Genomic DNA, 27899 nt, shown 5'->3' on the forward strand with positions numbered 1-27899 from the left:
ATTCTTGTTTTTTTTTTTTTGCAAACTCGTGACAAAACAAACAGATTAATTCTCCCCTTTGTTTCCTCAGTGAACTCCCTATGTAGCAATTAGGCTTTCAGGAAATCAGCTGTAATATTTAATCAAATCATAATTGACTGTAGTTAAAGCAAAAATTATACTCCTACAATATTGAAATTGAAAAATAACAAAAAATAAAAAACCCTGGACTTGTGCAGCTCTTTAAAAACATCCTCAAATTGACTTTTTAAATATGCGTATGAAAAATTAGGTAGCCAACAATGCCCTTGAGATACAATCAATCTTATCAATCTTATAAAATAAAGAAATTATGAAGCTTTTCAGAGATGTTTATGGCACTGGTTTAGGGAAGGCGATGGCAAAGTGGTATTGTCACGGGACTAATAAACCAGAGACCCTGGGTAATGCTCTGGGGACCAGGAAACTCTCCACTGGCTGGAGTTATACCTAGCACAAAGGACAATGGTTGTGGTTGTTAGAGGACAGTCATCTCAGCTCCAGGACATCACTGCAGGAGTTCCCCAGGGGATTGTCCTAGGCCCAACCATCTTCAACTGCTTCATCAATGATCTTCCTTCCATCAAAAAGTCAGGAGTGGAGATGTTCGCAGATGACTGCACAATGTTCAGCACCATTTGCGACTCCTCAAACACTGAAGCAGTCCATGTACAAATGCAGCAAGACCTGGACAATATCCAGGTTTGGGCTGACAAGTGGCAAGTAACATTCGTGCCTCACAAGTGCCAGGCAATGACATTCCAACAAGAGAGAATCGAACCATGGCCCTTGACATTTAATGGCATTACCATCACTGAATCCCCCACAATCAACGCCCTGGAAAGTTAACATTTACCAGAAGATCAACTGGACTAGACATAAATACTGTGGCTATGAGAGCAGGTCAGAGGCTAGGAATCCTACAGCATACCACACACCTTCTGTCTCCCCAAAGCATGCCTATCATCTACAAGACACAAAGCAGGAGTGTAATGGAATACTCTCCACTGGCGTGGATGAGTCCAGCTCCAACAATACTCAAGAAGCTTGACACCCCTTCGGGACAAAGCAGCCCGCTTGATTGGCATCTCTTCCACAAACATTCACTCTCTTTACCATCAACACACAGTAGCAGCAGGGTGTACCATCGACAAGATGCACTGCAGTAACTCACCAAAGCTCCTTAAACAACACCTTCCAAACTGATGATCATCACCATCTAGAAGGACAAGGGCAGCAGATACATGGGAACCCCACCACTTGGAAGTTCCCGTCCAAGTCATTCACCAGCCTTACTTGGAAATATATCGCCGTCCCTTCAAAATCCTGGAACGCCCTCCTAATAGCACAGTGCATGTACTTACACCACATAGGCTGTAGCAGTTCAAGAAGGCAGCTCACCATCACCTTCTCAAGGGCAATTAGGGATGAACAATGAACAGTGGCCTAGCCAGCCAAGTCCACATTCCATAAATTAATGAAAAAAGTTATTAATTCCCACCAATGTTAACTTGTGGAGTGCAAGAACAAATTGATTTCCCTCTTACAGATTTCCACTCCACTGTGCGTCTAACAAGCATTAACAACTGGCCTCAGTTTGCCTTTGTACTATGACTGCGGCAGCGATGCAAAATTAAATTTTTTCTACACAATCCCTGCAAGTGTAGGCTTAATGCACTGCTAAATACACGTACAATTATAAACAATCATTTCAGTTGTCTACAATTATTGATGTAAAACCTCGTATTCCCATACTGCGTCCATACCATCCCTACCGTTAACCAGCATTGCCACAGTGCATCCTTAGCAAGGCATCTACATTGCTCTCCAATAGGAATGAGCAAATTGACACTACATGTAATTAATAAGTTGGGGCAGCTTGTCGGTGAGTCATAGAGAAACAAAAGGGGTGACGAGGGTTCGCGAGATCTGTTGAGTTTTGTGTCAGCTGAATGCCATTTTAGCCCACCAATTAATCTCATAAATGCATAATACACATGCAGGAATTTATGCAAATAGATCAACAACTTCACTAAAAGTTGAACAAAGTAAACGTCCGAGCACGTACCTGACTGTTCGGATTTTGCGATACACCATAAAACATAAGCTCTTATAAAGCAATCGCATGTTGTTGGATTGAAAACAGAACATGCTGGAAACACTCAGCAAGTCAGAGAAACAGGTTTAACATTTCAGGATGATGACCTGTCACAGGGACTGTGACAAATGATCAATTGACCTAAAACATTAACTCAATTTCCAGCATTGGCAGTATTCTGCTTTTATATAAATGTTGTTACAGCAAGCTTCAGTCTTCGCAAATACTGAACCAGCTTTCATTTGGAGAAACAAATCTCCCCAGAGGCATTAAAACAATGTTCTAGAATAGCGTAACTTGTAAATTGTAGATTTTTAAAAAAGTTAATGAAAAACCAAAACATCTGGACGTAAAATTGTTAAGTGGCAGGTTCAGCCCATTGCAAAAACTGCAACAAGACCAGTTCAACATCAAACTGCAGTCAAATCCAAATTATTTCCTTCATTCCTCTAGAAACGATGTGCGTCATATATTGCTGTCAAAAAGTGTTTCTTTGACAGCGGAACTGGAAAGTAAACTAAAAAACACTGCTGCATCTAAAAGTGCTGTGAATCACTTCTGCTGTCTCCCAGGCAGTAATTCTAGTACAGGCACAATGTCTCAAAACTGGCAACCTCGAGACGGACTCCATGCCAGATTTCAGATCTTGACGGATTTTAGGTCCAGAGGAGGTTCACAAGAATGATCCCTGGAATGAAGAACTTGTCGTATGAGGTACGGTTGAGGACTCTGGGTCTGTACTCGTTGGAGTTTAGAAGGATGAGGGGGGGGATCTTATTGAAACTTACAGGATATTGCGAGGCCTGGATAGAGTGCACGTGGAGAGGATGTTTCTACTTGAAGGAGAAACTAGAACCAGAGGACACAATCTCAGATAAAAGGACGATCCTTCATAACAGAGATGAGGAGGAATTTCTTCAGCCAGAGGGTGGTGAATCTGTGGAACCATTTGCGGCAGAAGGCTCTGGAGGCCAAATCACTGAGTGTCTTTAAGACAGAGATAGATAGGTTCTTGATTAATAAGGGGATCAGGGGTTATGGGGAGAAGGCAGGAGAATAGGGATGAGAAAAATATCAGCCATGATTGAATGGTGGAGCAGACTCGATGGGTTGAGTGGCCTAATTCTGCTCCTCTGTCTTATGGTCTATAGATCGGTTCAGGTATGTTGTGTTGAGGGTATGTTTTTCAGGCAAGGATTGCAAAGGGAAATATTGAAAAAAGAGAGACATCGCTGCAAGGAAATTATTTAGAGCTGCTGCAGGTCGATCAGTGTTTCTTTGCCAGAAGTGTAACAGAAGCTCTGTTTATGCACGAAATTGGGACACCCACTATATTTCATTGAAGTTTAGTGGTGGAGAGGCGGCGAGGGGGGGAAAGAAGAGGCGAGGGGGGGAAAGAAGAGGCGAGGGGGGGAAAGAAGAGGCGAGGGGGGGAAAGAAGAGGCGAGGGGGGGAAAGAAGAGGCGAGGGGGGGAAAGAAGAGGCGAGGGGGGGAAAGAAGAGGCGAGGGGGGGAAAGAAGAGGCGAGGGGGGGAAAGAAGAGGCGAGGGGGGGAAAGAAGAGGCGAGGGGGGGAAAGAAGAGGCGAGGGGGGGGAAAGAAGAGGCGAGGGGGGGAAAGAAGAGGCGAGGGGGGGAAAGAAGAGGCGAGGGGGGGAAAGAAGAAGAGGCGAGGGGGGGAAAGAAGAAGAGGCGAGGGGGGAAAGAAGAAGAGGCGAGGGGGGAAAGAAGAAGAGGCGAGGGGGGAAAGAAGAAGAGGCGAGGGGGGAAAGAAGAAGAGGCGAGGGGGGAAAGAAGAAGAGGCGAGGGGGGAAAGAAGAAGAGGCGAGGGGGGAAAGAAGAAGAGGCGAGGGGGGAAAGAAGAAGAGGCGAGGGGGGAAAGAAGAAGAGGCGAGGGGGGAAAGAAGAAGAGGCGAGGGGGGAAAGAAGAAGAGGCGAGGGGGGAAAGAAGAAGAGGCGAGGGGGGAAAGAAGAAGAGGCGAGGGGGGAAAGAAGAAGAGGCGAGGGGGGAAAGAAGAAGAGGCGAGGGGGGAAAGAAGAAGAGGCGAGGGGGGAAAGAAGAAGAGGCGAGGGGGGAAAGAAGAAGAGGCGAGGGGGGAAAGAAGAAGAGGCGAGGGGGGAAAGAAGAAGAGGCGAGGGGGGAAAGAAGAAGAGGCGAGGGGGGAAAGAAGAAGAGGCGAGGGGGGAAAGAAGAAGAGGCGAGGGGGGAAAGAAGAAGAGGCGAGGGGGGAAAGAAGAAGAGGCGAGGGGGGAAAGAAGAAGAGGCGAGGGGGGAAAGAAGAAGAGGCGAGGGGGGAAAGAAGAAGAGGCGAGGGGGGGAAAGAAGAGGCGAGGGGGGGAAAGAAGAGGCGAGGGGGGGAAAGAAGAGGCGAGGGGGGGAAAGTGAGGTGAGGGGGCAAAAGAGGAGGCAAGGGGGGTTTAAGAGGCGAGGGGTGGATGGGGGGGGGGGGGGGGGGAGAGAGAGAAAAAGAGGGGTCAGGGCCGGTGAGCACCCTTTTCATACCTATCCTCCCAGATTCACGTATGTGGGAAGTGAAGCTGTACACACCAATACAGCTGCTGCCTCAATCTGTATTTTGGTGTCAGCAGTTTACAGAATATTTGAGGAGGCGAGTGGGGGGGGGTGGGGGGGGGGGGGGGGGGGGGCGGGGAAGAGAGACAAGTTTTTGGCCACTAAAGAACGTAACAGATGCCAACGCCATGGAATTGAGCCGATTCTCAGTGCCTAATATAAGACAGTTAAAGTATAGCGTAAAGCTCATGCATGAACAAGGACACCCAGGTTCCTTTGAACATCAACACTCTTCAAACTCTCACCATTTAAGGAATACTTTAAATTTCTGTTTTTCCCACCAAAGTAGGTAACGTCATGTGCTTCAACATTATATTACATCTTCCATCTTCTTGCCCATTCAATTAGCCTGTCTAAATCCCCTATATCTTTGCATCCTCCTCACAACTCACATTTTCACTTACATCTGTATCAGCTGTAAACTTGGTAATATTACATTTGGTCTGCATATCCAAATCATTGATATGGACTGTGAATAGCTGGGGCCCCAACATTGGCTGTTGCAGTACCCTGATCATAGCCTGCCAAACGGAGACTCATTTATTCCTACTCTCCATTAACTAATTCTCAATCAATGCCAGGATATTACCCCCCAATCCCATGTGCTCTAATTTTGTTTACCAACCTCTTATCCAAAAAGCACCTCAGCCACTGGGTCCACCTTATGTATTCTACTTATAACATCCTCAAAAAAACTCAACAGGTATGTCAAACATAATTTCTATTTCATAAACCCATGTTGAATCTTCCCACCCTCAGCATTATTTTCTAAGTGTCCAGTTGTCACAGCTTTCATAAGAGATTCTAGCATTTTCTCTACTGCTGATATCAGGTTAACAGATCTGTAGTTTCCCATTAAAATACACTAATTAAAATAACAGGTTGCTAGGGAGAAAAACAAACTTGCTTGAACATATGATTGTGTAGTTGTAGCAAAAAATAACGATAAACACAGGTAAGGAAAGTCGATTGCCCCATCATAGTTCTTCTATCCAGAAGGATACTTCGGATCTCCCAGCAGTCCCACACCACTGTTTCCAATTACTTCAATTATTTCCAGATTCTTTCCTTCAATTGGAGAATCAATGAAGAGTTTGACAATTTATTTTACAGAAAAGGGTTGTTGGAGTATGGAATGCCTTTTGAAGAAGTAGCTGATGCAGAAACTATTGCATAATTTAAATGAAAAGTAGATAAATGTTTGAAACAGAGGACAAGATTGGGTTATGAGGCAGTATGATTCGTTTTGGATTGCTTTATCCAAGTGCTAGTGCAGCCACAATGGATCTAATCACTCCTTGTGCTGTAAATGTCAATGTATCAATGAGTTTTTAACCTGCATTACTTTACCTGCAAATTCATTCAATGTGATGATAAGTCAAGTAAGAAGTCTTACAACACCAGGTTAAAGTCCAACAGCTTTATTTGGAACCACTAGCTTTCGGAGCATAGCTCCTTCAGCAGGTGACTGAAGAGGTAGGTTACTGGGCCCTTCATCAGGTGAGTGAAGAGGTAGGTTACACAAACTCAGTAAACCACCTCTTCACTCACCTGATGAAGGAGCTGTGCTGCGAAAGCTAGTGATTCAAAACAAACCTGTTGGACTTTAACCTGGTGTTGTAAGACTTCTTACTGTGCCCACCCCAGTCCAACACCGGCATCTCGACATCATGATCACTCTTGTAAGCAGTACCTTTCTGACATAAATCCAGAGTTTGTATTTTACTAATAGGAACTTGCATGCTCTTGTTTTGTTGATTCAAACTTGAAGTTATTTCTTGAATCTATCTTTTCTGTATCATTTACTACATTACATCCACCTCTTTAAAGCTCAGCATCCTTTAGAGTCAAAAAGCTTTATTATTGCCATGGTGAATCTTATGATTTTTTAAAAATCAGTTGTTTTTTATTTATGGGAAGTGACTGGTACACCTACCTGATGTGCTGTCCGATTCTGGCAAATTACATGCAAGTAGATCCTACGGGTGAAACTGACTAGCCAGGAGTTCCGGTTGCGGCTATGCGGAGCTAAGCCGCATGATTCGGCAGTTCCCGCGATCACGGACTTTCGGGCTCGCTAGAGGAGCCCCAACTGAATTTTTTTCACAGACAACCCGTGGGGAAGAGAAGAGAGAGGTCCCCTACCAACTTTTATGGACCGGAGCCGAAGTGCAACGGCCAAAAAAGCGGCATTGGAGCAGCGGGAGAAGCGAGGGAAAAAAAGCAAAATGGCGGCGGCCGGGGAAAAAGGGGAGATGCAGGAATTCATCAAGCGCTGCTTCGAGGAGCTGCGTAAGGAGATGCTGGCGCCTATGCTGGCGGTAATCGAAGGACTAGGGATAACCCAGAAGGCTCACGAGGTGAAGATCCAGGAGGTCCAGAAAAGAGTGAGTGAGAGAGAATGAGGATGAGCTCTTGGGCCTGGCGGTGAGAGTGGAGCGGCACGAGGCGCTACACAAGAAGTGGGCTGGAAGACTCGAAGACCTGGAGAACAGGTCGAGGAGAAATAATCTGAGGATCCTGGGTCTCCCAGAAGGAGTGGAGGGGGCCGATGCCGCGGCATACGCAGGCACGATGATGGGGGCGACGATGGGCGCGGAGGCCTCTTCGAGGTCGCTGTAGCTGGACGGGGCGCACTGGGTGCTGGCGAGGAAGCCCAAGGCAAATGAGCCGCCAAGGGCAATGGTGGTGAGATTTCACTGGTTTACGGACAGAGAGAGGGTCCTGAAATGGGCCAAGAAGGAGCGGAGCAGCAAGTGGGACAATGCAGAGATCCGAATATACCCGGACTGGAGCACGGAGGTTGCTAAGCGGAGAGCGGGTTTCAACCGGGCCAAAGCGGTGCTGCATCGGAAAGGAGTGAAATTCGGAATGCTGCAGCCAGCGCGACTGTGGGTCACATACAAGGACCAACACTATTACTTTGAAACGACTGAAGAGGCGTGGACCTTTATACAAACTGAAAAGTTGGACTCTAACTGAGGGTTTGTGAGGGTGGGGGGTGTTTGAGGGTTGAAGTATGATGGTCGTTGTATATAGGGGGGCAATCACGCGCAGGATATGTTATGTTATATGGGTTGGGGGAGAGAGACAAGGCCGCAACAGGAGCTGCGCCAGAGGGGGCGGGGCAGGCTTTGGAAAGCACGGGGTTTTTTTCCCGCACGCGGGAAGAAAGGCGGGAAGGGGAACGAAGGAACGTATACTGATTGGGAGACTCCCACACGGGGGCGGTCAAAGGGATGGCGGGGGAAGCCGGGGAGCAAAATAGCTAGACGGGGGGGGGAAGAGAAAGCATGTGTCATTTGAGGCCAAGACTATCGTAGTGGATAATGGAGGGAGATATGTGATGGTGAGTGGTAGGTTGCAAGGGACGTGGGTGGTGTTGGTAAATGTATACGCCCCGAACTGGGATGATGCTGGATTCATGAAGCGCATGTTGGGACGCATTCCGGATTCCGGACCTGGAGGTAGGAGGCCTGATAATGGGAGGGGACTTCAATACAGTGCTGGACCCAGCACTGGACCGCTCCAGATCAAGGACGGGAAAGAGGCTGGCGGCGGCTAAGGTGCTCAGGGGGTTTATGGATCAGATGGGGGGAGTGGACCCTTGGAGATTTGCAAGACCGCAGGCCAGGGAATTTTCTTTCTTCTCCCACGTGCACAAAGCCTACTCCCGGATAGATTTCTTTGTTCTGGGCAGGGCGCTCATCCCGAGGGTGGAGGGGACGGAGTATTCGGCCATAGCCGTTTCGGACCACGCCCTGCACTGGGTGGAAATGGGGCTGGGAGAGGAGAGGGACCAACGCCCGCAGTGGCGGCTGGATGTGGGACTGCTGGCAGATGAGGTGGTGTGTGGGAAGGTGAGGGGGTGTATCGAAAGGTACTTGGAGGCCAACGACAACGGGGAGGTGCGAGTGGTGGTGGTATGGGAGGCGTTGAAGGCGGTGATCAGGGGAGAGCTAATCTCCATCAGGGCTCATAGGGAGAAGACAGAGGGCATGGAAAGGGAGAGGTTAGTGGGGGAGATTTTGAAAGTGGACAGGAGATACGCAGAGGCCCCGGAGGAAAGATTACTGGGGGAAAGACGACGGCTCCAGACGGAGTTTGACCACGGGGAAGGCGGAGGCACAGTGGAGGAAGGCGCAGGGGGCGACCTACGAGTACGGGGAAAAGGCTAGTCGGATGCTGGCGCACCAGCTCCGCAAGAGGACGGCAGCAAGGGAAATAGGGGGAAATCAAAGATGGAAGGGGAGCCACGGTTCGGAGTGCAACAAAAATAAACAAGGTAATAAAGGAATAAAGGCCTTCTATGAAGAGCTGTACAGATCCCAGCCCCCAGGGGGGGGGGGGGGGAGGGGAAAGAGGGGATGAGACGATTCCTAGACCAACTGAGGTTCCCGAGGGTGGAGGAGCAAGAAGTGGCTGGTTTGGGGGCACCAATCGGGTTGGAGGAGCTGAGCAAGGGTTTGGGGAGTATGCAGGCGGGGAAGGCCCCGGGGCCGGACGGGCTCCCGGTGGAGTTCTACAGAAAGTACGTAGACCTGTTGACCCCGCTACGAGTGAGGACCTTTAACGAGGCAAGAGAGGAGGGGACCCTGCCCCCGACAATGTCGGAGGCGACAATTTCCTTGATTCTAAAGCAAGTCAAGGACCCACTGCAATGTGGATCGTACAGGCCGATTTCGCTCCTCAATGTGGACACTAAGTTATTGACAAAAGTGCTGGCCACGAGGATTGAGGACTGTGTCCCGGGGGTGATTCATGAGGACCAGACGGGATTCGTAAAGGGCAGGCAATTAAACACTAATGTGCGGCGGCTCTTAAACGTGATAATGACGCCATCGGAGGAGGGAGAGGCGGAGATAGTGGCAGCTATGGACGCGGAAAAGGCCTTTGACCGAGTAGAGTGGGACTACCTCTGGGAGGTGCTGCGTAGGTTTGGATTTGGGGGAGGGTTTATCAGCTGGGTTAAGCTCCTTTACAGAGCCCCGGTGGCGAGTGTAGTGATGAACCGGTGGAGGTCGGAGTACTTTTGGCTGTACCGAGGAACGAGGCAGGGGTGCCCCCTGTTGTTTGCATTGGCGATCGAACCCTTGGCCATATCACTGAGGGAGTCTAATAATTGGAGGGGGGTGGTCCGAGGGGGAGAAGAGCATCGGGTGTCGCTATACGCGGATGATCTGTTGCTGTATGTGGCGGACCCAATGGAGGGGATGGTGGAGGTCATGCAGACTCTGAGGGAGTTTGGGGAGTTCTCGGGCTATAAGCTCAATGTAAGGAAGAGTGAGCTTTTTGTATTACAGGCAGGGGACCAAGAAAGAGGGATAGGGGACCTACCGCTGAGGAGGGCGGTGGGGAGTTTTCGGTATCTGGGGATCCAGATAGCCAGGAGTTGGGGGGCCCTACATAAACTGAATCTGACGAGGTTGGTGGACCAAATGGAGGAGGACTTCAAAAGATGGGACATGTTACCGCTCTCGCTGGCGGGTAGAGTGCAGTCGGTCAAAATGGTGGTCCTTCCGAGGTTTTTGTTTGTGTTTCAGTGCCTTCCCATCGTGATCACCAAGGGCTTTTTCAAGAGAGTAGGTAGGAGTATTATGGGGTTTGTGTGGGTGAATAAGACCCCGAGGGTAAGGAGAGGATTCCTGGAACGCAGTAGGGACCGAGGAGGGTTGGCGCTGCCAAACCTAGGGAGCTACTACTGGGCAGCAAATGTGGCGATGATCCGCAAGTGGGTTATGGAGGGAGAGGGGGCGGCATGGAAGAGGGTGGAAATGGCGTCCTGTAAAGGAACAAGCTTGGGGGCATTGGTGACGGCACCGCTGCCGTTTTCGCCATCAAATTATACCACGAGCCCGGTGGTGGCGGCAACGTTAAGGATCGTGGGCCAGTGGAGATGGCACAGGGGTGCAGTGGGAGCCTCGGTGTGGTCCCCAATCAGGGGTAACCACCGGTTTGTCCCGGGGAAGTTGAACGGGGGGGGTTCCAGGGCTGGCATCGGGGGGGGGGTTAGAAGAATGGGGGACCTGTTCATTGACGGGACATTTGCGAGCCTAGGGGCGCTGGAGGAGAAGTTCGAGTTACCCCCGGGAAATGCATTTAGATATATGCAGGTGAGGGCTTTTGTGAGGCGACAGATCAGGGAATTCCCGTTGCTCCCGGCACAAGAAATTCAAGACAGGGTGATCTCGGGTGTATGGGTCAGGGAGGGCACGGTTTCGGCAATACACCAAGAGATGAAAGAGGGGGAAGCGCTAGCAGAAGAGTTGATGGGTAAATGGGAGGAGGAGCTGGGGGAGGAGATCGAGGAAGGTTTGTGGGCTGATGCCCTGTGTAGGGTTAATTCCTCCTCCTCATATGCCAGGCTCAGCCTGATACAATTTAAGGTGGTTCCCAGAGCGCACTTGATGGGGGCGAGGTTGAGTAGGTTCTTTGGGGTAGAGGACAGATGTGGAAGGTGTTCAGGGAGTCCGGCGAACCATGTCCATATGTTTTGGTCATGCCGGCACTGGAGGGGTTCTGGAGAGGAGTGGCGGGAGCAATATCTCAGGTGGTGAAAGTCCGGGTCAAGCCAAGCTGGGGGCTAGCAATATTTGGAGTAGTGGACGAGCTGGGAGTGCAGGAGGCGAAAGAGGCCGGTATTCTGGCCTTTGCGTCTCTAGTAGCCCGGCGAAGGATCTTGCTAATGTGGAAGGAGGCGAAGCCCCCTAGCCTGGAGGCTTGGATAAACGACATGGCCGGGTTCATAAAGCTGGAGAGGATTAAGTTTGCCTTGAGAGGGTTCTACAGGCGGTGGCAACCGTTCCTAGACTATCTCGCGGAGCGTTAGAGGAAGATCAGTCAGCAGCAGCAGCAACCCTGGGGGGGGGATGGATGAGCAGGAGATAACATGAAGGGCAGGGGAAACTGGCATGTGCGGGAGAGAGCCAGTGTATAAAGCTATGTAAATATACCATTTTGCCATGTATATATCGTGCTCAGTGCGATTTTGTGTTATTTTGTTAACGGGGGGGGGGGGGGGGGGTAATTGTTTGTAAGGGGAAAAAATTGTGTTGGTAAAAAATGTTAATAAATATATATATATATTTTTTAAACTGACTAGCCAGAATTTCAGCAAACTTGATTCATTGTTATTAATGCCCAGCGTATAACACAGTTTCACTATATTAAAAAGAAATGTAATCTCCCTGATTTTTCTCCAACCTCTCTGACTGCTATACCCAAAATGGACACCTGTAGCCCTCAGGCACCTCACCCAAGTGATCATCCTTCATGTATATGCTAAACAGCAAGTGTTAAGTAATTTAACTATATGATTTCCACTTGTTCTTTTTTTTCACTGGTGGGTCCAGTCAATAGTTTTGAATTCAATTCACACTGCAGTGATCAGATGCAAACTCTTCACTGTTTACATCACACTTTCAAATCTCACAGATTATACTTCTGCCTAGTACACGTCGTTTTGTTGAGCTGTGATTTCCAATATGTCTGTGTATCTCATTGCCAGTTAACAGTTTAATTGGTTGCTTAAAATTGTGTGACAACGAAGGTTTACGGAAATGGTGCAAAGATTTACAATTTTCCCAAAGGTTTGCTGACACCTACAGCAATCTCAAAAAAAATCTGATATGCTGAAAATAAAGCTGTGTTGCGGCAGCCCCATTCAACTGTGTTTTGGGGAGGATAGGGTAACAAAAACACCTGCTGTTGTTCTCACCTGAAGTTCATACACACATATTTATACACATACACACTTGCCAGCTGTGATCACAGCATGGGGAGCAGCAGTAACACCAGTCCAGTAGTATTACCAGGTCGGTTGCAACCGTTTTGACTGATATCAGCCAGAGATCCAATCCAAAAGCAGGCAATGAACCTGGGATCCAATATAGCTCAGTCCCACATTGGTGGTGACTTAACTCACTAAATTATTGGGAAAGTCCCACAAGCAATATTGCAGCAATTGTGTATTAGTTTATGAATTCAAGTTGGACGAGCAGGAGGCACATTCCTCCTCTTCATCCACGAAGGGAGAACATATGAAGTTATTCGAATAACCTGACTCATAGCAGTGACAGCCTAACAGATCAATTTAAAAGTTAGAAACGCAACAGGATGCTTATCAGTGTGTTACCATTTGCTTTCTCTCTCCTGGACCCTGACTTTTCCATGGCCATTTCAAGTCAACTCCAAAATTTAAAAAAAGGTTTGAGGCAGCGGAATGCAGACAGTCGAATTTGGAGTTGCCATTCATTTGTGCTTCATAGGATCACAACCCCTGGGTTCGGACTGGAAAATTGTTCCTTAGATGAGATGTAGAGTTATGTTGTAAACAAGGAAGTCAGTACTCAAGTGCAGTACACTCATGCAGCCCCAGTGCTCGCTGTCTCAGTCAGGCACAGTCTCAACAATGCTGCTGACTGCTACACAGGACTGGACATTAGTAAGCAATACAGCATACAATGCATTTCACAGATGCCTGAAGTAATGCAATAATTAATCCCAGAAATAGCTATTGTAGTGCAGGAAGCAAATATAATTTGAAAGTAAAAGTAAACTGTTACAACAAGGAGATACAACGTCTTGGCGAGAATGTATTTGTAGAAATGTATCCTTCAGAAAGCAACAATACTGCAGCTCCTCTCAGACTGACAGGAAGCCTGACAAATCACTGGGCGCCCAGTGCAAGGCGATACAGCCAATGGCAACTGTCGGGGAGGAGAGCCAGGCTTATTTGTGAGGCTCTTTTTTTAAAAAACACTTAAATAATAAGTTTAAGCAACAACTTATGATAGTAACAGCAAGCGGGGTCAGTGAAAAAGCAGTACAACTAGTATCACCGCCACTCAGATACAGCCGCATTCAACACCAGGGAAAAGACTGAAGAAACCAAGGCGCTGTGATGCGAACACTTTCCATTCACTTGCACCGATCGATTAATAATAGCAGCCGGGAGACGGGCACAAAAGCAGTTTATATAGAAGTGGTTCCAATCCCCGAGCCCCCACACAGCATAACACCAAAGTCTCATTTGCGAAATGCGTGGTCCCATTGGGCCTTTAAAATGGTGCGTGTGCGCTTTCCTTACATCTTGGGACTTGTTTTGAAATTTTTTTTAAAACCCTCTATACAACCAGGTTAGTTGCTGCGCCGCTCGGCTCGCACCGCGACCGCTCAGGTTTGAGACGTTGCCTTGAGATCCGCCAGAGTGTTCACCCACCGCCGCAGCCCTGCCTGCCTGCCTGCCCGCCCGCTTCCTCAGCCCCCTTCCCCCTGCATCAGCCCCGATACTCACCGTCCTGGAGAGAGGGGAGGGGGATAAACACAGGATTCTCCGGCTCGCTCGCTCTCTCTCTCTCTCCCTCCCCTGGTGTAAACAGCCCTGGAGCACCACAATACTCACAATATGGCGAGTCTCCGCAATGGACATTGGGAAAGCAATCAGCATCTGGAATCAAACTCTCTCTACATCCACTTTCCTCTCTCTAAATCACAGGGAAACCAATCCCAGCCCTCTGCTTTTTTAAAAAAAAAGATATTGACAGATTGCATTCACATTTTAATTGACACTGGTAGGTTTTGCTGTTTTAACATTATTAGATTGGGTGTTTTTTTTTTAGGGATATAAAAATGCTCACATTTTCTTGAATTACATTTTAAAAAGTGTGCCCGCAATTGAATTAGGCAGGATTCTGCATCCTCTTCAATCCAAGTGAAAGAATTAAGAGGTGTCACGCTTCATGGAGATATTCTCTTACCCCCCACTTGTACCCTGGAGTTTCACTTTGTACGTTTGGCAATTTAGCAAAACTATTAAATTGCAACAACACATCACTCTTTGTATTTTAATTTTCGTTGATAACGCAACATTTAATTGCTCTCCGTTTACAACTGTCCAGTGATGAGTGTTATTGAAGGATGGGCTTTAAATTAGCACATTGTCCCCATCAGTGTACGGGAACCTTTGCATGGAGTCACGGCCTGATAGTTGTATTTTACCAATGTTGCCAATGACTTTGAGCAAGTGGTACCTTGGAATAAAGCACAGGTTAATTCTGGCGTGGCTGTACTCTACCAGGGACATTTTTCCAATCTCCATTCATTATTTCACACACACCCCTCGTCTCTACAAGTTTTACTGGAACTATCTACTTCGCGTCAGTTCAGATGAAACAGCATCCCAGCCTCTGTTCCATAAATTTATATTCACACGTATAATTTGAACATGGCCCCAAAGCTTCCGCCTGCAATTGAACTGGGCAATATATCTAATGACAGATGCTTGTCCGAAACCCTGATGCCTGTCAGTTTTCCGGGACAATCTATGTGCAGTTAACGGGTAAGAAGTTGGAAGGACTGGATCAATCTTTCCAATGTGTCTAATTGTGGGCAGGGTGACCTACGTAAGTAAGCAGTTAAGAACAATGGCAATCATTATATCGAGTAAAAGTAATAACGTACTTGGAAAATAAATATGTTCACAATACGTTGGCCGTCTTCCAGTTACACAAACTGCTCTTTGTGGGAATCAGGCTGTAAGATTCACACGTACAACATATGACATGGTTGTTTCTGATGTGTTCAGTAATCGTGTCTGCCAAAATGCGATGTGCAACCTTTTAGCATATAAGCACTATCTGACAGTACCTGGCGTGTGTGTTCATGTGTTGCAGTGGCAAAATCTCAAGCGATTGCATGAAAGGCTAGAAGAGAACTGTTTTATGTTCCTAATTTGGTATGTTACCAAATTGGCAATCATTTCAATAGGATTTCAAAGCATGAATCAGCTATTAATGTACCAGGGTCTTTATAGCTATTGTAAAGTTATCAGGAAATCTCCTATCCAATCTAGAGTACCATTTCTCAAAGTGAGCAGAGGTACACCTGGTACATGTACATTCCAACACAAAGAATTGTGTTTCCATGACAACATTCACTCGACAGTGTTCAAGGTTTTAGTTCAATCCCAAGAAAATAAGAAACTAAATCATTTGCTGGCTTTAAAGTTATCTTTACAAAAAAGGATAGCAACTAGTTAGTTGTTCTACAATTTATTTCACTTTTGACACCTAAGTTCAAACATTGTCCTGATTGGCAGAATGACCATTTTCCCTTTGAGACTGAACAGTTTCAATCCAATTCCTGTTGTGTTCAATTTGACAGTACAATGCTGTGCAGAATTCACCATGAACTGGCAGTCTTAATCAGGCAGATAATGAAAATAGAATTCATAGAATCCCTATAACGAAGAAGGCCTACCAGGTCTGCAATGGCCCTCCGAAAGACCACTCTACCTAGCCCATTCCCCTGCCCTATCTCCAAGGTAGCCCCACTCATTGGTCATGGGCAATCCACATAATCTGCACATCTTTGGACACTAAAGGGCAAGTTAGCGTGACCAATCCACCTAGCACGCACATCTTTGGAGACTAAGGGGCAATTTAGGGTGACTAATCCACCTGATCTGCACATCTTTGGACTGATGTGGAGATGCCGGCGTTGGACTGGGGCGAGCACAGTCAGAAGTCTTACAACACCAGGTTAAAGTCCAACAGGTTTGTTTCAAATCACTAGCTTTCGGAGCGCTGCTCCTTCCTCAGGTGAATGAAGAGGTATGTTCCAGAAACATGGGCGGGATTCTCCCAGCCCTGCGCTGGGCCGGAGAATACCCGCAACCGGCCACGCCGCCCCGACGCCGGCACGTGATTCTCCGCAGAGCAGAGAATCGGCGCCACTGGCGCCGGCGCGTTTGGCGCGGCGCAGGCTGCGGGCCGCTCCACGCGGCCGGGCCACCGATTCTCCGGCCGCTCTAAAAAGGCAGAGACCCGCTGGCGCCGTCCACACCTGGTTGCAGCTGGCGGGAACTCTGCGCGCATGGTTGGGGGGCGGCCAGTGTGGGGGGGGGGGGAGCTCCGACCCTGGGGTGGGGCCTCCGATGGGGCCTAGCCCGCGATCGGGGCCCACTGATCGGCGGGTCAGCCTCGATGGTTGGGGGCCTCCTTTCCTACGCGCCGGCCCCTGTAGCCCTGCGCCATGTTGCGTTGGGGCCGGCACATTGAAGGAGGCCACTGCGCATGTGAACGTTGCCACCGGTGCAACTGCGCATGCGTGGCTCCCACGGTGCACAGTTCGCGCCGGGGTCTGCAGCTGGAGCACCGCAAACCGCTCCAGCGCCAGGCTGGCCCCCTATAGGGGCCAGAATTAGACGTAGGGGTGGCACGTTCATGCCGTCATAAAACGCGACGGCGTTTACGACGGCGTGGACACTCTGCTGTGGGATTGGAGAATCCCGCCCCATATATATAGACAAAGTCAAAGATGCAAGACAATGCTTTGAATGCGCCATTCAAAGCATTGTCTTGCATCTTTGACTTTGTCTATATATATGTTTCTGGAACCCACCTCTTCATTCACCTGAGGAAGGAGCAGCGCTCCGAAAGCTAGTGATTTGAAACAAACCTGTTGGACTTTAACCTGGTGTTGTAAGACTTCTTACTGTGCTCATCTTTGGACTGTGGGAGGAAACTGGAGCACCCGGAGGAAACCCACGCACACATGGGGAGAATATGTAAACTCCAGTCAAGGCCGGAATGAAACCCGGGTCCCTGGCGCAGTGAGGCAGCAGTGCTTAACCGTGATTAATTGAATTGTCACTTTAGTCAGTAATGTCCAATTCAAGGTACAGTTTTGCAGCAGGGTTCAAGTGAGTTTGCTCTGCACTTAGTTTGTACTGCATCAGACTCAGGAACAGTTCAGGTTGGCTGTTGTTTGAGGGGGAATATATTGCTTAATGTTGACATTAACGAGTAATATAAGCACAAAATTCATCCCCAAATTAAAGTCTAAATTTAATCGGAATAGTTGAGAGGAATCGTTAATGGTAAAATGCAATTTAGGAAAAGAATATTAAATATATGGTTAAGATTTATGACTTCAATTGTTGAATATCTGAAAGTTCCTGATTACAGAAGTAAGCCTCAAGAAAGCACAGTCAAAGGGCAGCAGGTGGCACAGTGGTTAGCACTGCTGCCTCACGGCGCCGAGGTCTCAGGTTCAATCCCGGCTCTGGGTCACTGTCTGTGTGGAGTTTGCACATTCTCCCTGTGTTTGCATGGGTCTCACCCCTACAACCCAAAGATGTGCAGGCTAGGTGGGTTGGCCAGGCTAAATTGGCTCTTAATTGGAAAAAATTAATTGAATACTTTAAATTTATTTAAAAAAAAGAAAGCACAGTCAACACAATGGTAATCTTTCTAATAATTATTAAATTATCTAATGGACACCGTTTAAACATTCTATGCAACATATCAGTGAGAAGAACACATATAGTGACTTTGGAATTATAGTGCAAAATACAATATTAAAATTAAATAATGCATTGACTGAGAATACATTTGCTCTTCAGGCTAACTGGTTATAATTATAGTTCTTTGGTGCTTCTGTAAAGATAATATTTTTGTTATCTGTTTTCTCCCTATTAGGCACAAAATGAGATGGACGTTTGGAATGTCTGCAAGCCTGGATTGGTTGTTATGAAATTTATTGTTATTAAAGTTTATTATAAATTAATAATGCTTAAAATAGTACTGCAAAATATCTTGGGCTCCAAATTATCAAAGCATCCTGTTTTGGAACAGTGCCACACTCTTATTACACTCTCTCCTGATTCCTTTGAATATTGTTCGACAGTCTCAGGAAAAGAGCAGGCCATTCAGACTGAGGTGAGGAGGAATTTCTTCACTCAGAGGGTGGTGAATCTTTGGAATTCTCTGCCCCAGAGGTCTGTCGAAGCTCAGACATTCAGTAAATTCAAGACAGAGAGCGATAAATTTCTAAACATTAACCATATCAAGGGGTAAGAGGACAGTGCGGGAATATGGTGTTGCGCAAAATGATTAGCTATGAATAGCAGAGTATGCCCAAGTGGCTGAATGGCATACTCCTGCTCACGTTTCATAGTTTTCTGAATTCCTATGGTAACCATACAGAGAATTTCAGCTTTCGGTGTAATTTCTCATCTTTTCAATGTTAAATATTCGAACAATTTCTTCACTATTTACATAATTGTCCATACTTTTACAGTTTTTAAAATATATTCTTTTTTTAAAAAAGATATTTATTCAAATTTTTCAACAGATTTTCAACAAACACCCCCCCCCCCCCACAGCAAAAAGATAGAATCAAGAACACAACAATCAAAAATTATACATTGGATTTCCCCCATATACACTAACCCCCCATATGACATTTAAAAGCACCAATAGGGAAGCCACCCCCACCCACCCAAACGCCCCCCCAAAAGAACACCCCCCCCCACAACCCCCCGCCCCCAGACTGCTGCTGCTGACCTCCTAATGCTCCTCTAGGAACGGCTGCCACCGCCTGAAGAACCCCTGCACAGACCCTCGCAAGGCAAACTTTATCCTCTCCAGCTTGATGAACCCTGCCATGTCATTGATCCAAGCTTCCACACTAGGGGGCTTTGCATCTTTCCATAATAGCAAAATCCTCCGCTGGGCTACCAGGGACGCAAAGGCCAGAATACCGGCCTCTTTCGCCTCCTGCACTCCCGGCTCGTCCGTTATCCAAATAATGCCAACCCCCAGCTCGGCTTGAACCGGGCTTTCACCACCTTGGATATAGTCCTCGCAAAACCCCTCCAAAACCCATTGAGTGCCGGGCACGACCAGAACATATGGATGTGATTTGCCGGGCTTCACGAGCACCTCCCACATGTGTCCTCCACCCCAAAGAACCTACTCAACCTCGCCCCTGTTATATGCGCTCTGTGAGTAACTTTGAACTGTATTAGGCTGAGCCTGGCGCAAGAGGTGGAAGGATTAACCCTACTCAGGGCATCAGCCCACAGACGCTCATCTATCTCCTCCCCAAGCTCCTCCTCCCACTTGCCCTTTAACTCCTCCACTGAGGCCTCCTCCTCTTCCTTCAGCTCCTGGTAAATTGCCGAAACTTTGCCTTCTCCAACCCATACACCCGAAATCACCCTGTCCTGAATCCCCTGTGCCGGGAGCAGCGGGAATTCCCTCACCTGCCGCCTCACAAACGCCCTCACCTGCATGTACCTGAAAGCGTTTCCCGGGGGTAACCCAAACTTCTCCTCCAGCGCCCCTAGGCTCGCAAACGTCCCATCGGTGAACAGGTCCCCCATTCTTCTAATCCCCGCCCGATGCCAGCTCCGAAACCCCCCATCCATCCTTCCCGGGACGAACCGATGATTCTCCCAAATCGGGGACCAAACCGAGGCTCCCACCTCACCCCTGTGTCGCCTCCACTGCCCCCAGATTTTCAACGTCGCCGCCACCACCGGACTCGTGGTGTACCTTGTCGGCAAGAGCGGCAGCGGTGCCGTCGCCAGCACCCTCAGGCTCGTGCCCACACAGCATGCCATCTCTAGCCTCTTCCACGCTGCCCCCTCACCCTCCATTACCCACTTACGGATCATTGCCACATTGGCTGCCCAATAGTAGCCGCACCAATTCGGCAGCGCCCGCCGCCCCCCCCCCCCCCCCCCCCCCCCCCCCCCTGTCCCTGCTACGCTCCAGAAACACTCTCTTCACCCTCGGGGTCTTATTCGCCCACACAAAACCCATGATGCTCCTACTTACCCGTTTGAAAAAGGCCTTGGGGATCATAATGGGAAGGCACTGGAACATAAAGAGAAACCTCGGGAGGACCGTCATTTTGAGCGACTGCACCCTACCCGCTAGTGAGAGTGGCAGCATATCCCATCTTTTAAAATCTTCCTCCATCTGCTCCACCAACCGTGTCAAATTGAGCTTGTGCAGGGCCCCTCAACTCCTAGCTACTTGGATCCCGAGGTACCGAAAGCTCCTTTCCGCCCTCCTCAGCGGTAGCTCGTCCATCCCCCTTCCCTGATCCCCTGAATGCACCACAAAGAGCTCGCTCTTCCCCACGTTGAGTTTATACCCCGAAAAATCCCCAAACTCCCTTAGGATCCGCATGACCTCCGCCATCCCCTCCACTGGATCTGCCACATACAGCAAAAGGTTATCAGCATACAACGACACCCGGTGTTCCCCCCCCCCCCCCATTTCCTGGTCTCCCTTAGTGCTCAGTTGCCAGTGCAAACAACAAGGGGGACAGGGGGCACCCCTGCCATGTCCCCCGGTACAGCCGAAAATACTCCGACCTCCGCTGATTCGTAGCCACACTCGCCACCGGGGCTCTATATAACAGCCTGACCCAGCTGATGAACCCCTCCCCGAACCCAAACCTCCGCAACACTTCCCAAAGATACTACCACTCCACCCGGTCAAAGACCTTCTCCGCGTCCATAGCTGCCACTACCTCCGCTTCCCCCTCCACCGAGGGCATCATAATGATATTGAGGAGCCTCCGCACATTTGTATTTAATTGCCTACACAACACAAATCCCGTCTGGTCCTCATGGATCACCCCCGGGACACAGTCCTCAATTCTCGTAGCCAGCACCTTTGCCAGCAACTTAGCGTCAACATTGAGGAGCGAGATCGGTCTATACGACCCACATTTCAGTGGATCCTTGTCCCGCTTCAGGATCAAAGAAATCAGCGCCCTAGACATTGTCGGGGACAAGGTCCCCCCTTCCCTCGCCTTATTGAAAGTCCTCACTAGCAACGGGCCCAGCAGGTCCACGTATTTCCTGTAGAATTCAACCGGCCCCGGGGCCTTCCCCGCCTGCATGCTCCCCAATCCTTTAACCAGCTCCTCCAGCCCAATCGGCGCCCCCAAACCAGCCACCTCCTCCTCCTCCACCCTCGGGAACCTCAGCTGATCTAAGAATCGTCGCATCCCCTCCTCCCCGCTGGGGGCTCAGACCTGTTCAGATCCCCATAGAAGTCCCTAAATACCTCATTTATTCGCACCGCACTCCGCACCGTATTCCCCCCGCTATCCTTAGCTCCACCAATCTCCCTCGCTGCCTCCCTCTTACAAAGCTGGTGTGCCAGCATCCGACTCGCCTTCTCCCCATACTCATACGTCGCCCCCTGCGCTTTCCTCAACTGTGCCTCTGCTTTCCCTGTGGTCAATAGGTCGAACTCCGTCTGGAGGTTCCGTCGCTCCCTGAGTAGCCCCTCCTCGGGGGCCTCTGCATACCTCCTGTCCACCCTTAAAATCTCCCCCACCAACCTCTCCCTCTCCCTCCCCTCTCTCTTCTCCCTGTGGGCCCTAATGGAGATTAACTCTCCCCTGACCACCGCCTTCAACGCCTCCCAGACTACCCCCACCTGCACCTGCCCGTTGTCGTTGGCCTCCAAATATCTTTCAATGCACCCCCGCACCCGCCCGCACACCTCCTCATCCGCCAACAGTCCCACATCAAGGCGCCACAGCGGGCGCTGGTCCCTCTCCTCCCCCAACTCCAGCTCCACCCAATGCGGGGCGTGGTCCGAGATGGCTATGGCCGAATATTCCGTTCCCTCCACTTTCGGGATTAGCGCCCTACTCAAAATGAAAAAATCTATCCGGGAGTAGGCTCTATGGACGTGGGAAAAGAAGGAAAATTACCTGGCCAGCGGCCTGACAAATGTCCATGGGTCCACTCCCCCCATCTGGTCCATAAACCGCCTGAGCACCTTGGCCGCAGCCGGCCTCTTACCCATCCTGGACCTAGAGCGGTCCAGTGCTGGGTCCAGCACCGTGTTGAAGTCCCCCCCCCATTATCAAGCTTCCTATCTCCAGATCCGGAATACGACCCAGCATGCGTTTCATAAATCCGACATCATCCCAATTCGGGACATATACTTTCACCAGTACCACCCGCACCCCCTGCAACCTACCGCTCACCATCACATATCGACCTCCATTATCCACTACAATATTCAGTGCCTCAAATGACACTCGCTTCCCCGCCAGTATTGCAACCCCTCTGTTCTTCGCATCCAGCCCTGAATGGAATACCTGCCCTACCCATCCCTTTCTCAGCCTAACCTGATCTGCCACCTTCAAATGTGTCTCCTGGAGCATAACCAGTCTGCCTTCAGTCCCTTTAAGTGCGCGAACACCCGGGCCCTCTTGACCGGCCCGTTCAGGCCCCTCATATTCCAAGTTATCAGCCGGATTGGGGGGCGACCCCCCCCCCACCCCCTCGCCGACTAGCCATCTCCTTTTCTAGGCCAGCCACGTGCCCGCGCCTCCCGCACCCTCCAGTCCCCCAGGCAGCGGACCCCCGCCCCGACCACCTCTCCTACTTCCAGCTCCCCTTTGGCCAATGCAGCAGCAACCCTGTTCGCCCCCTCCCCCTGCTAGATCCGCATCTAGCCTTTTTGCTCCCCCCATAACACTCCCGTAAGTCAGCTGACTCCTGCTGACCCCGGCCTCTCCCGCCATTCCATCAACCCCCCAGTGTGAGAATCCCCCCTCCCCTTGGCCATCAGTGTGCGCTCCTCTCCAGCACCGACCCCCCGTCCTTCCCTAATGCGGGAAAAAGCCCGCGCTTTCCTGAGCTGGCCCCGCCCCCTCTGGCGCAGCTCCTTTTTGCGGCCTTACCCCAACTCCCCATCCCCGGGCCCCCATCCCCCTCTTCCTCCGTGGGGGCCTGCCCCCTCCAACACCGACGCCCACACTCTCCCACAGCCCCCACATCAAATCCATTCACCCATCCCCACCCAGCACCCAAACCAAAAGAACATTCCCCAAACGTAAAAAACAAAGTGAACACAGTAAACATCCCCCCACGACAAACCTTCAATTTGAGTCCAACTTTTCAGTCCGTATAAAGTTCCATGCCTCACCAAAATAGTGGTGCCGATCTTGGAACGTGACCCACAATCGCGCTGGCTGCAGCATACCGAACTTCACCTCCTTCCGATGGAGCACCGCCTTAGCCCGATTGAAACCAGCTCTCCTCTTAGCCACCTCCGCACTCCAGTCCTGGTAGATTCGGATCTCCGTGTTCTCCCACCTGCTGCTCGGCTCTTTTTTGGCCCATCTCAGGACACACACAGTCCATAAAGCGGTGGAACCGCACCTCTAAGGCCCTTGGCGGCTCATTGGCTTTGGGTCTCCTTGCCAGGACCCGATGAGCCCCATCTAGCTCCAGGGGCCTCGGGAAAGCTCCCGCACCCATCAACGAATTGAGCATCGTGCTCATATATGCCCCGGCATCGGGCCTCTCCACTCCTTCAGGGAGACCCAGAATCCGAAGATTCTTCCTCCTCGACCTATTCTCCAGGTCCTCAAATTTTTCCGCCCACCTCTTGTGCAGCGCCTCGTGCGCCTCCACCTTCACCGCCAGGCCCAAGATCTCATCCTCGTTCTCCGAGGCTTTTTGCCGCACCTCCCAGATCGCTGCCCCTTGGGCCTTCTGGGTCTCCACAAGCCTCTCAATATCCTCCTTCATTGGCGCCAGCCTTTCTGTCTTCAGCTCCTCAAAGCAGCGTGTAAGAAACTCCTGCTGCTCCTGCGACCACTGCGCCCATGCTGCTTGGTCTCCACCCGTCGCCATCTTACTTTTCCTCCCTCACACTTTTCGCTGCCCCAAGATCACTTTTTGCACCACTCCACTCCTGGTCCAATCCATATAATGTCGGGGGGACCTTGCTGTCACCTTCCCACACTGGAAGCTGTCGAACAATTGCCGTTGGGGCCCCTCTGGAGAGCCCAAAAGTCCGTTCCCGGCGGGAGCTGCCGAACGTGCGGCCTACCTAGGCATAGCCGCAACCGGAAGTCCCCCTTTAAAATATATTCTGATTGATTTACAATCTTACTGCTCATTTTGAAACAGAGTGGAGTTTATGAAGTGAGATCCAAAAGCCTTTGATTTTAAAATTTGAAATTAAAATTGATTTTTGAAATTGGACAAGTGGAAATATTGATTTGTTTTTGTTGTTGTTGAATATGTTTCCAACTAGTGCAGAGGTTTACTACAACCTGTATGGGCAGTTTCCCATGTAGTGGTCAGGTTACACTGCTGGCCAAGGTATGTCCTTTGTTTCTGCAGTTCAAAAATTATACGTCAAACTACTGTATACAATATACTTGATTCATGGCCGATCTTGTGTATAAGTCGATCTTCAACTTTTAGCCAAATAATCCTTCATTTTACAAAATTCCAAACTCTTTCTTCTTACCACTTGCTCGCCATTCACCCTGGTGCAAGCCTACACCTTCATAGAGTCATAGAATAACACACCACTGCAGGCAGTGGTGCAGCTCCTCATGCCGGCTCATATCACCATGTATTGCCATGGTTACCACCTCATTGGTGCATGTTACATTTCCACCAATCACGCCCTCTCATATGACAATGTGGCATCACAAAAGAACAGCAAATATACAGCCCAGTTCAAACTTAAAGTTGTTGAGACTGCAGATCAAGCAAATAATTGTGCAGCAACTAGGGAATTCAAGATATCGGAGAAGAACCTCTGAGATTGGAGGACACTCTCTACACGGCTTCGGCAGATACCTAAAAATAGATGTGAAAACGGAGGAAAGCATAGCATGTGGCCACAGTTAGAAAATTAAGTTGTAAATACGTCTTTGAAAATTGCCAGAATGGACTCTCAGTTTCACGCAGATCTATCCGAACCTTTGCCTGAAGAAAGCAAAAGAAGATTAGGCATTGCAGTTTTCAAAGCCAGTCCTGGTTTATGTGGTAGGTTTATGAAGATAAATAATTTTGTTCTGTGACGGAAGATAACGTTTTCGGCTTCCGGTGGTGGCCATGAGCTGAGCGGTTAAACAAAAAGTGGCCCTCACATGAAATCTTTGACTACGACCTTTTAACCCCAGCAAACGGGCAATAAAAAAAATACCTGCAATGCCCCATCAACCGCACTGACAAGAAGAATTAGAAAGTCAGCCGTCCGGTCGAAAAGCCAGCAAAGACGAGGGGTGGTAAACCTTAGCCTCAGAGACTGCAGTCACTCACGGTGGCACAGAACCAGGAAGGGCCGACCCCACAGAGCTCCCAGCCTAGGCACAAGCACTGATGGACAAGCTTACGGGCTTCATCACCTCTGAGCTCCACAGACACAGGGAGGAGTGGAGAAGAGGCCTCCTGGTAGCCGTCGAAACAGCATTGGAAGCTGAGAGGGCCCCCATGAGGGAAGCAATGGCCAAGATGGAGCGGAGGGTAGAGGTCCAGGAGGCAACGGCAAGAGACCTCAAGAAGGCCATCTTAGACTAAGGGGATTGGATCGCAGTGCTCAAGGCTGAGGTGGCGAGCCTGATCAGAACCCAGAAGGGGCTGAAAGAAAAAGTCGATGACCAGGAGAACAGATTGCGCCGACAGAACTTGAAAATCGTGGGGCTGCCAGAAGGAATGGAGGAGAGGAACCTAACGCAATACGCACCGCCGATGCTCGGGAAGCTGGTCGGTGAGGAGAGCTTCATCACGCCCCCAGTGCCCAGAGGTCGCTTCGGCAGCTGCCCAAAGCAGGGGATCCACCGCGAGCGATAATTGTGATGCTCCACAAATACCAAGGCAAAGAGCGGATCCTGAGGTGGCCAAAAGACCCAAGAGGGTACAAGTGGGAAGGACATTCCATCCTCTTGTACCTAAGTCATTGAGGCAGACATGGCCAAGCATTGGGCCAATTCAACAGTGCCAAATCCGTCCAGTACAAAAGTGGGGTGCGGTTTAGAACAAAGAACAAAGAAAATTACAGCACAGGAACAGGCCCTTCGGCCCTCCCAGCCTGCGCCGATCCAGATCCTTTAACTAAACCTGTCTTCTATTTTCCAAGAATCTACTTCCCTCTGTTCATATATCTGTCTAGATGCATCTTAAATGATGCTATCGTGCCCGCCTCTACCACCTCCGCTGGCAAAGTGTTCCAGGCACCCACCACCCTCTGCGTAAAAAACTTTCCACACACATCTCCATTAAACTTTCCCCCTCTCACCTTGAAATCGTGACCCCTTGCAATTGACACCCCCACTCTTGGAAAAAGCTTGTTGCTATCCACCCTGTCCATACCTCTCATAATTTTGGCATCCTCAATCAGGTCCCCCCTCAACCTCTGTCTTTCCAACGAAAATAATCCTAATCTACTCAACCTTTCTTCATAGCTAGCATCCTGCATACCAGGCAACATCCTGGTGAACCTCCTCTGCACCCTCTCTAAAGCATCCACATCCTTCTGGTAATGTGGCGACCAGAACTGCACGCAGTATTCCAAATGTGGCCTAACCAAAGTGCTATACAAAGAACAAAGAAAAGTACAGCACAGGAACAGGCCCTCCAAGCCCGTGCCGACCATGCTGCCGGACTAAACTACAATCTTCTACACTTCCTGGGTCCGTATCCCTCTATTCCCATCCTACTCATGTATTTGTCAAGATGCCCCTTAAATGTCACTATCGTCCCTGCTTCCACCTCCTCCTCCGGTAGCGAGTTCCAGGCACTCACTACCCTCTGTGTAAAAAACTTGCCTCGTACATCTACTCTAAACCTTGCCCTTCGCACCTTAAACCTATGCCCCCGAGTAATTGACCCCTCTCCCCTGGGAAAATGCCTCTGACTATCCACCCTGTCTATGCCCCTCATAATTTTGTAGACCTCTATCAGGTCGCCCCTCAACCTCCGTCGTTCCAGTGAGAACAAACCGAGTTCATTCAACCGCTCCTCATAGCTAATGCCCTCCATACCAGGCAACATTCTGGTAAATCTCTTCTGCACCCTCTCTAAAGCCTCCACATCCTTCTGGTAGTGTGGCGATCAGAATTGAACACTATACTCCAAGTGTGGCCTAACTAAGGTTCTATACAGCTGCAACATGACTTGCCAATTCTCATACGCAATGCCCCGGCCAATGAAGACAAGCATGCCGTATGCCTTCTTGACTACCTTCTCCACCTGTGTTGCCCCTTTCAGTGACCTGTGGACCTGTACACCTAGATCTCTCTGACTTTTAATACTCTTGAGGGTTCTACCATTCACTGTATATTCCCTACCTGCATTAGACCTTCCAAAATGTATTACCTATCATTTGTCCGGATTAAACTCCATCTGCCATCTCTCCGCCCAAGTCTCCAAACAATCTAAATCCTGCTGGAAACAACTGTAGTTTGATATGCTCCACCCTACCAAGCTCTGGATTACATACCAGGGGAAGGGATATTATTTCAACGCCCTGGAGGAAGCCAACAGGTTTGTCCAGTAAAACAGACTGTGCATACAGCCAAAGTGCAATGGCCAGAATGCAGGCTGCAGAAGATAAAACGGGCAGTGGAGAACACAGGCA

General features: G+C 49.4%; 1 protein-coding gene across 3 annotated transcripts in view; it reads right to left on the reverse strand.

The window, feature by feature from the left end:
• Positions 1 to 14129, reverse strand: part of rnf2 (ring finger protein 2) — a 78312-nt gene extending 64183 nt beyond the window's left edge. The window contains exon 1 of one of the 3 annotated variants that reach the window (XM_072511265.1): positions 14090 to 14129. The gene's annotated coding sequence lies outside the window, so the exon portion shown is untranslated. Of the gene's footprint in view, positions 1 to 13981 lie in introns of all 3 variants that reach the window. The other 2 variants (XM_072511266.1, XM_072511268.1) reach the window with 2 other exon arrangements.
• Positions 14130 to 27899: the final 13770 nt, after the last annotated feature.

This window comes from Scyliorhinus torazame, chromosome 7, assembly GCF_047496885.1.
Source record: "Scyliorhinus torazame isolate Kashiwa2021f chromosome 7, sScyTor2.1, whole genome shotgun sequence".
NCBI lineage: Eukaryota > Metazoa > Chordata > Chondrichthyes > Carcharhiniformes > Scyliorhinidae > Scyliorhinus > Scyliorhinus torazame.